This window comes from Canis lupus, chromosome 34 (genome assembly GCF_003254725.2).
Source record: "Canis lupus dingo isolate Sandy chromosome 34, ASM325472v2, whole genome shotgun sequence".
NCBI classification, from domain to species: domain Eukaryota; kingdom Metazoa; phylum Chordata; class Mammalia; order Carnivora; family Canidae; genus Canis; species Canis lupus.
The window spans coordinates 20838998-20852403 of record NC_064276.1 but is presented as its reverse complement, the minus strand read 5'-3'; the positions used below and the strand labels follow the sequence as shown (position 1 = coordinate 20852403).

Genomic DNA, 13406 nt, shown 5'->3' with positions numbered 1-13406 from the left:
TTTCTAAAGTCCCTATCTTCTAAATATTACCTCTCAAAGGTAACTCAGCTGTGCATCTCCGTGTTCTTGCTTCTAGCATGGATGATACATGCGTGGTAGTGCTATGGGAATGACAACGCCAGGAAGGCCTAAGATACTGGCCCTTGCAGCAAGTGGAAGTGCACACATGAACAAAGAGCTACATCTTGGCTCTGAATGTCCTTGCAATGAGGTAATACTGAAGCCAGTCCAGATGTTTGCTAGAATAAACAAGAGGCCAGAGATGCCATCTGAGATGGCTTCCCTCCCTGAGCCAATGAGTAAGTGAATGTGACAAGAGGAGAAGATGGTCTAAGAGGTAAAGAACAAGAGTAGCCATATCGCAAATGCAGACAATTTTGCGTATTTTCAAAGAGGTTTATTTGGCATCATCTCAACAGAACTTAATCATACTTCTATGAGGTTATAAATTGCATTGTTTCCCCCATTTATGGACCTGCCCCAAGTCACCAGGAAGTGACAGAAAAAGTGAGAAGGACCTACATGCTCTGATTTCTAGTCTGGATTATTTCCATCTTAATAGGTCCCCTCCTTGTCTAGAGAAGTCACATGATAGAAATTGCATTGTACAAAGAACTGATCTAATTTTGAAGGTATTTTCTTTTACGGAGCCAAATCTTTTGTGGGTACTATTTCAGAATACTACTACAGAGTAGATAGGAGTGTGGGCATTGGAACCAGACAGACCCAGCTGTATTCACCACTTAGTTATGAGACATACAATTTTGGGAAACTTACCAAGTCCCCCTCAGCCTCAGTTTCCTCATCTGTTCAACAGGGATAGGGCTAATACCATCTCCTAAGTGTAAACATTACTTAAGATAACACATGCAAAACATTTAGCACAGATCCTGATAATTAGAACTTAGATCATACTAACTAGGACTATTACACCCTTAGACACTACACATCACACCTCTAAGTAGTGTTCAGAATGCTTGGGCAGCTGTGTGTGCATACATTATATGTGTACATGTGCACGTGTGTATGTGTAAGTATGTGGGGGCTGTATATGTGTGTATGTGCATGGCATAGGTGTGTATATGTGTAACTGTGTATATATACACATCTGCATAAGTGGAACGTCTATATCAGCCATGCTACTGTATAAGCCAGCGTGTGTACACTTGTGTGCATACAAGGGGTTGAAGAAAACCAGAAAAGGAAGAGAAGGCAAAAACAGAGACAACAGGGTCAGGGAGACGGCGAGAAGCTAGATTGCAAATAAAAATAAAGGTCTTGACAGATAATATCTCTAAAAACACATATCCTGACCAGCAGAAGGGCAATTAGATATCTCATACCACAATAATGACACATCTTCAGATTCAATTTCTAAATCTATTCTCCTATTGTAAGACCTTTTCTTCCCCGAAATTGCAAAACAGGGAACAAGAATAGATGTGTGAGCCCATGCAGGTTTCTTACCCACATTGAGAAAGGGTGTGAGGTAGTCATAAGAGTGTAAGCTGAATTTTTATTAAAAAAAAAAAAAAAAACCTATTCCCCTGTGTCTCTTATGAAAAAATAAGTAAAATCTTTTAAAAATGGGAGGGGCATCTGAGAGGCTCAGTGGTTGAGTGTCTACCTTCAGCTCAGGTCATGATCCTGGGGTCCTGGGATCAAGTCCTGCATCAGGCTCCCAGCAGGGCGGCTGCTTCTCCCTCTGCCTCTCTCTCTCTCTCTCTACATCTCTCATGAATAAATAAATAAAATCTTTTAAAAAACAAAAACAAAACCTATTCCTCATGAAGAAATGGGTGGTAGTGGAGATCCCTATGCTACTGAGCCTCAGGTAAGCTGGATTTATATTTATTGGGTTTATCAGGCTTTTCTACATCGCAGGTGCTGCACTCTAGAGATAATGAGATAAAGCACAATGCTACAGCTTTTAGTGGTAGAGCCAGAGCATTACTATAAAGCAGAATGTTCTGGCAATCAGGCTTGGAGCTACCAAAAACACATAAACTATATAAAATTATTATTTTTTTTTAAAAAATCACTGTTAACAGGTTTCTGAGCCATTGGGCAAGCCAACTCCTCTAATGCCTTTAGATAGCATCCATGGCATGAAAAAAAAAAGGTTTGAATAGGTAGAAGCAACACAGTGAGACTCCATCAATTTATATCTTTCTTGGATTTAAACTAATGATATGGAGCTTTAATATATATGGTAGATAATATATTCTGGTGCTGTAATCATTCCTTAATATGTCCCACCCCCCAATATAATCACTAATGAATACAACAAAAGAAAACAATGAAACATAGACTTCTCTTAAACTGTCCATCGATATCTGGCTGGCATGGGAAACTTCTGAATTGGAACATCTCATTATTATTTTCCTAAATTTAAGACCTCTAAACACATCAAGCATGTATATTCCAGGAATGATGGTGGCCGCTACTGTTAAGCAAAATATGCCCATGGGTTGCTTTTCCTGATATTCCTGGTGGGGGGGAAAGGGCTTTGTTTCTTCTCAACTAGGTCTAATCCCTAGAGTCAAGCAAATTAGTGATGATTTAGGTGAACCCAGGATGGAGGCCAAACTAGTGCTGGGGCATCTTAGGACCACTTAACCCCCATACCCCCTGCCTCCCAATGGAGGGCATTTTATGAGAAGGATGCATATAGCAACATGAGTGGGGAAGTCAGTCCCCTGGCCAGGCCTCAACACCCTCCTCTGTAAGACCGTGAGAAGCTAGATTGCAAAGACCGTGAGACTTGATACAGAAGACCTGCGAGGACCCATCCCATGTTGGAGAGTAGGACAAGGGCAAGTTGACATATGTCGCATTTTACAAAAAACTCTGCCAGTCAATAGCATCTATGCCTTTCCTGGTTTCTACTTTGCCCCTCTTCCTACTTTTTAGATCTGAATGAAAACTATCCTGATTCTTCTAGTACAAGACACAGTTGCTGACAACTTTTATACACATAGTCCTCCTCCTATCTGTCTTTTCCCTCCCTCCTCTTCACCCCAAAGATTTCCTCACTTATTATCCCCATATTTAAGGCAGAAAAATAAGGTAGGAAATCTAATAAAATGTTTAAGCACAATGAACCAAATCATGGATTAAAAGTAAGTATCTGAACTCCTTTATGGTGATAACTCATCCAACTCAACAGGTCATAGTCCCTCTATCCATGACATATAAAACTTCTAAAACACCTATAGACTAGGTCATGAAAGAATGTGTGAAACAGTAGGACTGATCCTCCTTTTGGGGTCTGAGGTGAAACAAACTATGTGTCTTCTTCAGGGAATCAAGACTTCATGGGATATTTTTTATTAGAACCTGAGGGGACCTGGGGTCCAAACCCTTAGTATTATGAATTGAAATGCTGGCGCGAAAGAAGGAAGTAGGTCGCCTGCTAAAAAGCACTTAAAGTTAGGAGCAGAATTAAGATGAGAATTCACATGTTCTGTCCACTGTACCATGCTGCCTTCATCCTCTTCTGATTCTTTCATTTTCTTCTTTATTCTCTTGTGAGCTTGGCTTTGAGCCATAGAAGCTTGTGGTTGGATGAGTGGGAGAATGGTGAGGCTGACCGCACATAGACAGTGACATCCTTATAATATCAATCCCAGCCTAGGCAATGAAATAGTCATTAGGTCTTTCCTGCGAGCTCCAAGGTACAACATGAAGAATTTTCACAGAATAGGACTGGTTTTCACAGTAGAGATAAGAGATGCCTCAGAGTGGCCTCCAGAGTGAGCAGAGTGGTACCCAGCAATGCTCCAGAGTCCAAGTGTGTATTTCAATAAAGAGCTGTTCCACATTAGCCATTCCACGTATCAAGTTTCCAGTTCAGATTTCATTTGAACACAGTTCTCAGCTACAGAGAACCACTGATGTACTAGAAAAATGTTGGGAATTGGAGATAGGAAAAACAAATTTAATCACTGGATTCTCTAGGATGTTTGTTTGTTTATGTTTTTTGGTAAAATTCACTCACCACATTTAGGGGCCTCAGTCCTATAATATAACAAATGTGTAACAACTAATTCACGTGTGCTAAGTAAAGCAAGAGACAGTGTGAGTGTTTTGTCTGTAGTGAAGCATTTCTGAATCATGAATGTCACCACATGACAACACTACCCAGGCCTGGCAGCTTATAAAGAAGTGATAGGAGAGGAAAGAAGGCTGACCACAAAGCCCTTACTGACTTATGGCTGGTTTGACTTTACGCTGATGGGACACAAGACTTTGCAGACCCCATCCTGACAGTTTTCAGATGAGATGCAAATACCATTGAGATATTTGCATTGAGGACAGATAGGTAGAGGAATCACAGAGAAATGCAATATTGTGTCTTTGTTGTTTGTTGACTGAGATTCTCGGTACTGAGTCATCAATGCATAAATAAGGCAGACAGGAAGACAGAAGTGGGAAATTTATTGCAAAAACATATCTACCTGCCTTCCTTTCCAGGTTTATCTCATGACACTTGCCCTATATACCCTCATCTCCAAACACACTGAACTATTTCTAATTCCTTAATATATCAACTTAAATGCCACTTCTAAAAAGCCTCCTTTGACCTCTCCAGAAGAGGACTGGAGCACCTTCGTCTATGAATTCATAGAGGCTTGTTCATTCATTCATCATTGTATTTATTATACGTCCTGTCGTCTGTTTGCTCTTCTGTTTCCTACATTAGAAGTCCCTTGTGAAGTGGGCAAGGATAAAACTGTTCTCCCTTGATTTAATTTTATTTTTTTAATATTTTATTTATTTATTCATGAGAGACAGAGAGAGAGGCAGCGACATAAGCAAAGGGAGAAACAGGCTCCCTGTGGGCAACCTGATGGAGGACTCGATCCCAGCATGCTGGGATCACAAGGAGCCAAAGGCAGATGCTCAACCACTGAGCCACCCAGGCATACTCCCCTTTGATTTTATTTATTATTTTTTAAAAGATTTTATTTATTTATTCATTCATGAGAGACACAGAGGGAGAAGCAGGCTCCATGCAGGGAGCCCCATGTGAGGCTCGATCCCAGGACTCCAGGATCACGCCCTGGGCTAAAGGCAGGCACTAAACCTCTGAGCCACCCAGGGATCCCCTCTCTTGATTTTAATCTGCAGTGCCCTACATTCAAAAGGAGCTTAACAATTGCTGGTTGAATGAAAGCATATGATTCAATAAATAAGTAAATTTTTAAAACGGATACATATTAGCACAAAACCTAATTGTGTTTTTCTCAATTTGTGGGTTGGACTCTGATTTAAAAATAAAAAATCCCTATATAGAAACCAGTAGGATGGGCAGCTCCAGTGGTGCAGCGGTTTAGCACTGCCTGAAGCCCAGGGTGTGATCCTGAAGTCCCAGGATCGAGTCCCACATTGGGCTCCCTGCATGGAGCCTGCTTCTCTCTCTGCCTATGTCTCTGCCTCTCTCTCTCTGTGTCTCAATAAATGAATACAATCTTAAAAAAAAAAAAAAAACAGTAGGATTTATTTATTAGGTAGATCATCCAGTAAGATGCCGAGCTAAACTCCTGTGAAGGCAGTGAAGGATACATGCTTCTCAACTCCTCCTTTAGTTTTCAAATACTGGCCGCTGGTCCCATTTTCTTTTTTTGATCTACCGCTTCTTACTCAGCTGTTCTCTCTGGATTTCCTTAGACTCTGATAAGTCTTTTTAAATCAAAGTCACAATCATGGCCCCTGTAAACTCTATGGAATCAGTGGCATGTTAAGTCGTGTCCTTTCTTGGGGCTTCCTGGCACTAGCCCCTGGAGTGCTTAAGGACAGGCTCAGACCCATCCTTTCCACAGGTATTACTACTACTACTGTGTATGATTCCTCCCTAATTGGTCTGCTGCTTTCTCTACTCACTCTTGCTGAAATAAACAGATGAGTATGCAGAAGGTGTGGGTAAGAAAAATGGTATGTACATGATTTGAGATACAGACACAGATTTAAAAAAAAAAAAACAGAAGCAATGTGGCAGACGGGTTAAATATAGGGGCTCCTTTAAATCAACTGGATTTAAATCTGAAGTCTTCCACTTAAGAGCTAGTTTGACCTTAGGCAACTTACTTAATTAACATCTATATTTGTGCTTTTATATATATGCTTTGGTTTTCTCATCTGTAAAAATGGGAATAATGACTAACTCACAATTCACTTAGGTAAAGACTATGAGAATTACACAGAACTTGTATCTGGCCCTTAATAATTACTTAATAATAGGAACTAGTATAATGTAAACCATTCTCATATGCTATGATCAACTGTGGCATAACAGAGAACAATGCAATACAGTGGCAGATTATATTTGCCAAAGACGGCCACCACAGTGTCTCTTGCTCACATTTTCTTCTAGAACCTTGCCATGACCTCATCAAAAGATGGGGGTCTGTGTTCCCTGTCTTTGAACTTAGGCAAGCCTTTGTGAATACCTCAATCAACACTGTACTGTGCAAATGGCACTCAATGTGATTTCTAAAGCTAGTTTATAAAAATGCATGCGTTAAGGAGGGCACATAATGTGATGAGCACTGGGTGTTACACATACCTGATGAATTACTGAAAACTACATCTGAAACTAATGATGTATTATAGGTTTCCATGCATTTCTACCATCTTTTGGGGGTCATTTGCTCTTGTAACTTGGCTATCATGTTTATAAGGAAGCCCCACTGCCCACTGACCTGTGGAGAGACACACATGAGAGAAATCATGGTTCCACATGCACAGCTCCAGCCAACCTCCCAGTAACAGCCTGCTGGCCATTACTCATCTAATCTGAAAGTGAATTATCCACTCTCCAAGTCAAGCCACCTGAGCTCCAAGTCAAGCCATCCTCATAGAACACTACTAAAGCTGAAGATTCTTGAGTAAATTAACAGTACTATGTTTTGGGGGTAGTTCATCGCGTACCAATAGATGACTTACGCAGATTTGGAAATAGAAAAAATAATCTGCATTTTATAAAGATATGCATCTTTTGTGGCAAAAGGAAGTGCTTGCTTTGCCTCAAACTATACATCATTAATTTCAACAAAAACACGCTTTCTTCTGAAGGCTGATAAAGTTTATAAAGAATTTTCACAAACAAGAGCTAATGTGTTCATGAGACATAAATAAATATATATGACAAATGACAGCTTCATGTTAGACTGAGTAACCATATCTCAAGGAATTAACTTGATCAATGTCACATAGCTACTCAGAAGCAAATAAAAAGTTACAAAGATAAATCTTTCTACTCCCAGTCCAAAGTATTTCCATTTTAACAACCTGATAATCTGAAGAAAGGAATTTGAGGACTTTGGTCCAATTCTTGGCTCAGATACAATCTGGACTTCATCAAGGCCCCCTATTTAAGCTTTGGATTCCTAGAGAAAATGAAGTGATTTAGATCAAAAAATTTCCAATCCGGCTCTAATGCTGTCAGAGTGTGGAACTCCTCCTACATCTGTTAGAGCCTTTCATAGCCTCTTATTTCTCCTAGATTGTATTCTTCTCTGAATACCTCACCTGTTCTTTCCGCTCCTTCACTTCACACACCCACCAGATTCCATAAGTAGTACCCTGCTCTGCGGTAGGTAGACTTTCAAAGTAGCCACCAATGATTTCCACTTTGTAATACTCACAGCCCTGTACGATCCCCTCAGCTTAAGTGTGGTCTGATCCTAATCACTCCTAACAAAAACAATACAGCAAATGTGATGGGATGGCACATCCACCATTAGGTTACCAATGATTCTGACTTACATCTCATGAGCTGACTCTACCCATTGCCTTCGCAGCTTCCATGCTTCAATGTAATGAGCTGTCATACTAAAGAGGTCCATATGGTGAGGAGCTGACGGTAGTCTCCAGCCAACAGCCAGCTAAAGACTAAAGCCTTCAGTCCAACAACCCAGGTGAAACTGAACCCTGGTGACAACTCCCTGAGCTCAGAAACAGATCATTCCCCAGTCAAGCCCTCCAATGAGACCATAGAGTCTGGGACAATACCCTATTGCAGACTTGAGAGAGAACTGATCAGCTTTGCCCAGATTCCTGGTCTACAGAAAAATACATGAAAATGGATTTTTTAAGCTGTTAGGTTTTTAAACAATTCATTGCACAGCAACAGAGAACTAATACTTTTTACTATGTGTTCATAAGAGAGATCCTCTGGATATTACAGAAGGGAAAAGCTCACTAAAAACATGAAAACCTTTGCTACCACCACTCTGCCCCTAACAAACCCATCCCAGGGCACCAAAAAAAGGACATAGTCCTCTTCTATTTCCAACTGTATCAACAGAAATACAGCCCTAAGAAACACAGAGATGTCTACCTAGAGACCAGCCATATCCTGAAGGAAAGGTATGGGGGACCTTTAGTGTATCAAAACAAAAGCAAATGTCAGGTAGGCCTCAGCCATCAAAGGGAAAAAGGGAAAATATCTTACTAGAATAGACCCAAGTCAACATGCATATTCTATCAGAGTTTCTCAGGAAAATGAGGGACATCATTTAAAAACTGCCTTAACTCCAACATCATAGACACTGGGAGTGGAAAGACTGAGTAAGAACTAGCCTCATTTAAAATGGGGACCTGAGGCATAGAGAGAGGAACTGACTTATTTTACACAACGTGTTAATTGCAGAACTGGGAGGAGAATCCATTTTTCTTGGCGCAACTCAGTTTTCTTTCCAATGCAAATGCCAAAAAAAGATTAATTTCAAGCAAAATAGCAACTCTCTTATTTTATTCTTAATGAATGTGACTTGTAGTGTATCTTACCAGGATACCAGGATACTAGGAGAAAAATTCACATTCATAATGTGAATATGCATGTGACCGTATCTCACATGCATGTATGTATTTGGATACATAAATAGTTAAATGACAAGTTCTATCTGCTTATTTTAAAGGCAGATTAGGAGAGAAATCAACATAGGAAGGAAATGAAAGGATGCAAAAGGTGACAAGCTCATACTATACTACTTCCTCCAGAAAAGTTATAAAAGTCAGTATTTACCCTAGATGAGTGGGGGAAGGATGTGTCTATCATTAAATACATAATGTTTAACATGATATTGCATCTGATAGCCAGGATGAGGTTGAAAAATATTTGCATAGCACTTCATAATTTACAAAGCACTTTAATGCACAGTGTGCCATTCACCATTCACAAAACCCTTTGGTAAGCATATTCATATCATAGATGAGGAACATGAAGTTCAGAGATTAAAACAACTGAATTCATGCTTCCCAGCATAGCAGAGCTGGAACTGGAATTCCAGTTTTCTAAATCTTGTGCTGAGTCCACAAGAACTACAGATGCAAATAATTCTCAATGAATGACAACAAAAATCTGCCAGGGTCTGTCAATTTACTATGGAACCAGAGAACACCTCCCTAAGCTAGGGTTTCCTCCTCCAGAAAATGAAGACATTAGACGAGTGTCTGTTGTTGACAAGAGCAGAGCCTTTAGGGCAGACAGCTGTGGAGATGAAAGAAAGGAGGAAGAAGGTGCTGCTTACAAAACATTTGGTTGACAAGCAGTTTTGCAGGTTCTCAGAGCATGATCCTAACATCAGCACCATTTGGACACTTGTTGGAAATACAAACTCTTGATACCCACTGGAGAAATTCAGGGGGTGGAGTCCAGCAATCTGCTTTACAAACCCTCTAGGGCATTCTGAAGAACAGTAACTTGCCCATGGTTTTACACGCTTTAGTCTCTGTGCAGTTAAGAGATATAATGAGAATAAATTACACCAAGAGTCCAATGATAGGCTTATTAAATTGTGACAAGTTCATAAGTCATGATTTTTGTTTTTAAAGTGAACCTTGCTCAATTACAAGAGGGATTATGGTGTAATGTGCAGAAACAGATGTTGATGATTCATGCATACGTCAGAGGAAAGGACAACACTAGTTACTGCTCTAGCTTTGGCTTTTGAGTTTGTGCATTAGAAGCCATGGAAAGAAATGCAAGGACTGGACAAAGGCTCAGGGACAGCGATATGCTGCCTTTCAAATTCTCTTAAACTCTAGGAGGTAGGTTCCAAATCACCTTGAACACCACAAATTTGGGTTCAAATTATCCTACAAAAAAACCAAGAACTTGGTGTTTCAATTTGCAGAAACTTCCCTAGGGTTGCACATAATGACTTTCATCAACTTCAAACCAATCTTAAAGAAAAATCTTCTATAGTGAAATAATAAAAGGACAGAAAGGAAACTCAATATAGTTTTCCTGTTATACAGGGCAAAAGCCATACCAAATCAAAGCAAGAATCACCATAAGAAATCATCTCATTCCTTGGGTCCAAATTACGATATTGAAACAGACTCAGAGAGAAGCAGTAACTATCCACTAGACATCCTGGCCAATTACAGAAACTCTGGGCTTTTGAAGACATTTTAAATTATTGTTTCCAGAGGTCTAACTCCGTTGTTTCACTTTTTTGTTTTTAAGAGATGACATACTCTTTGCAAGGTTGAGGAAGGATCCTCCTTCTGCTTGATCCTCACAGAATCTCACCTATAACCCATCTCAGTGTCAACCAGAGTTCTATTGATATTCACAAAGACCATATTCCAAGGTCACTGGAGATTCTTGTCAGTAGCAATTCTAATAAATCACACATCTGTACTAGGTATCATGGCAAACAGCACAAAGCCATTATTGAGACTGAGTAGTTTGTCTTAGAAACAGAAATAGTCAATTTAAGGACCTGGAATAGAATCAAGGTCTTTTGTATTTCCTTCCAAATTTTATATTAGGGAACAGAAAACTCCAAGCCGTGTAACCAAGAATGAGAGTACCATGAAATACTAGCATCATTCAAATCAATTTTTCCCATCTGTTGCCTGAATTCCTTTCCCAGAATTCTTGCCAAAACTCATTTGATAATGATGATGGTGGTGAGAAAGACAGTGATCACAGTGTTACGTGCAAGATAGTGTATTCACACGTTAGACACACACCCATTACTTCATGTGGTCCTCATGTCAACTCTGATTTATGCTATTAACTCAGATTCATAACTGACGTTTAGAGAGTTTAAAAAAATGCACTTGGCAAATGCCAAAGGATCATTTCCAATGCCCCCGATGAAGGCAAACTTGCCATCTTCTAAGGTAGCCTACTTTGAACTTCATCTGCCCTTACTATTAGAAAGACGTTGTCCTTATATTGCATTGCTGATTGCTTTTCTCGGCTTCTAAATATGATTCTTTTTCTGCTCTCTCGAGCTGCACAGAAGTTTCATCCTATTTGTGAGATTCCTATCTGAGTAGGAAGAGGAGGCACAAACAGCTTCCATGACAATCCAGGCAAAGTTCTACTACCTCTTCTTGAAACAGTAACTTATAAGTGCTTCTTCCTTAGGATGAACACTCTGCTATAATTGTCAGTCTGTGTTCTCCCAATAGATGGTGAGCTTTTTTAAGGCAGGAGCCATGGACAATTTCATATGTGTATTCCACACATACTGTTTAACACAGAGCTTTAAAAAAATTTAATTGAGATATAATTCACATACCATAAAATCTACTTTAAAAATGTAAAATCAGTGGTTCTTAACATATTCAAGGATTGTGTAATCAATATCGTTGCCTAATTCCAGAATATTTTAGTCATTCTCAAAATAACTTCAGTACATATCAGTAGTCACTTCCTACTCTTTCCTCCACCCAGCCACTGGTAGCCAATCTTTGTGTCTATAGATTTGCCTCTTCATATAAATGGAATCATACAATGCAAAGTCTTCTGTGTCTCGCTTCTTTCATATAGCGCAATGCTTTCAAGGTCCACCCATGTTATAACACGTACCAGTATTCCATTCCATTTAACAGCTAAGTAATAATTTCAATGATATGCTACCTTTTGTGTATCCATTCTGATGAATGGATATTTGATGGATATTTAAGTTGTTCCCAATTTGCGGCTACTATGAATAACGCGATGCACATCTATGTACAGGTTTGTGTGGATATGTGTTTAAACTATCTTGGATGTAAAAGAAATCGCATGTCTTGGTCTTATGATAACTCTATGTCTAATCTTTTGAGGCACTTTTCCAAAGTAGCTGCACTGTCGTACAATCAACCAGCAGTGAATGGTAGTTCCAATTTCACTACATCTTTGCCAACAAGTGTCACTGTCTGTCCTTTTACTACAACCATCTTAGTGTGTATGAAGCGGAATCTCATTGTAGGTTCATTTGATCATTTCCCAGATGAATAATGATGTCAAGTATCTTTCTACATGCATGCTAGCCTCATCTTTACTTTTAGAGAAATTACATAGATCCTCTGTCCATTTTTAATTGGATTATCTTTTTCTTGAGTTGTAAGAATATTAATACAGGCCATATCAGAAATATGATTTCCAAATGTACTCTCCCACTTTATAGGTTGTTTTTTCACCTTCTTGATGGTGTCACCTGAGGCATACAAGTGTTTACTTTTCTTTAAGATTTATGTGTTTATTTTAGAGAAGAGAGTGAGAGAGCACGAGCATGCACATGCACATAAGTAGGAGGGGCAGAGCAAGAGGAAGAGAGAATCTCAAGCAGACTCCATGCTGAGAGCAGAGCCAGACAGATCCCAGGACCCTGAGATCGTGACCTTAGCTAAAACCAAGAGTCAGATGCTTAAGAGACTGCACCACCCAAGCGCCATCAAGTATTTACTTCTGAAGAAGTCCAAGGTATCTGTTTTTTCTTTGTTTGGTGCTTTTGGTGTTACTAATTCAAGGTCATGAAGATCACTACTATATTTCCTCTAGGAATTTTATAATTTTAGCTCTTATATTTATGTCTTTGATCCAATGTAAGTTAATTTTTGTATATGATCTGAGGTAAAGGTCCAATTTCATTCTTTTGCAGGTGAATATCAGATATTTTAGCATCATCTGTTGAAAATCTATTCTTTCCCCATTGAATGTCTTGGCATCCCTCTTGAAAAACAGTTGGTCATAAATGTAAAGGTTTATTTCTAGACAATTCCATCCCATTGATCTATATGTATACTTAGGCCAGTGCCACACTACCTGACCCCTATAGTTTTGTAATAGGTTTTGAAATTGGGAAGTGTGAGTCTTTTGCTTTTTTTTTTTAAAGATGGTTTTGGCTATTCATGATCCCTTCAATTTTCATATGAATTTTAAAATTTGCTTGTCAACATTGACAAAGAATAAAACTGGAATTCTGATATGGACTGCTTTGAATCTGTACAAGAATTTGGGGAGCACACCATCTTGACAATATTAAGTCTTCCAAGCAATGAACACAGGATGTCTCTCCATTCACTTAAGCCTTCTTCGGTATCTTTCAATACTACAACACAAATTTTATGTTCAATTTTAGCAGACCAGGAAGAAAAAATGAATAAATTAGCGA

General features: G+C 39.2%; 1 protein-coding gene across 15 annotated transcripts in view; it reads right to left on the bottom strand.

The window, feature by feature from the left end:
* LOC112645817 (LIM domain containing preferred translocation partner in lipoma) overlaps positions 1-13406 on the bottom strand; it is a 670895-nt gene that overhangs the window by 318703 nt on the left and 338786 nt on the right. The gene's annotated exons all lie outside the window — the stretch shown is intronic.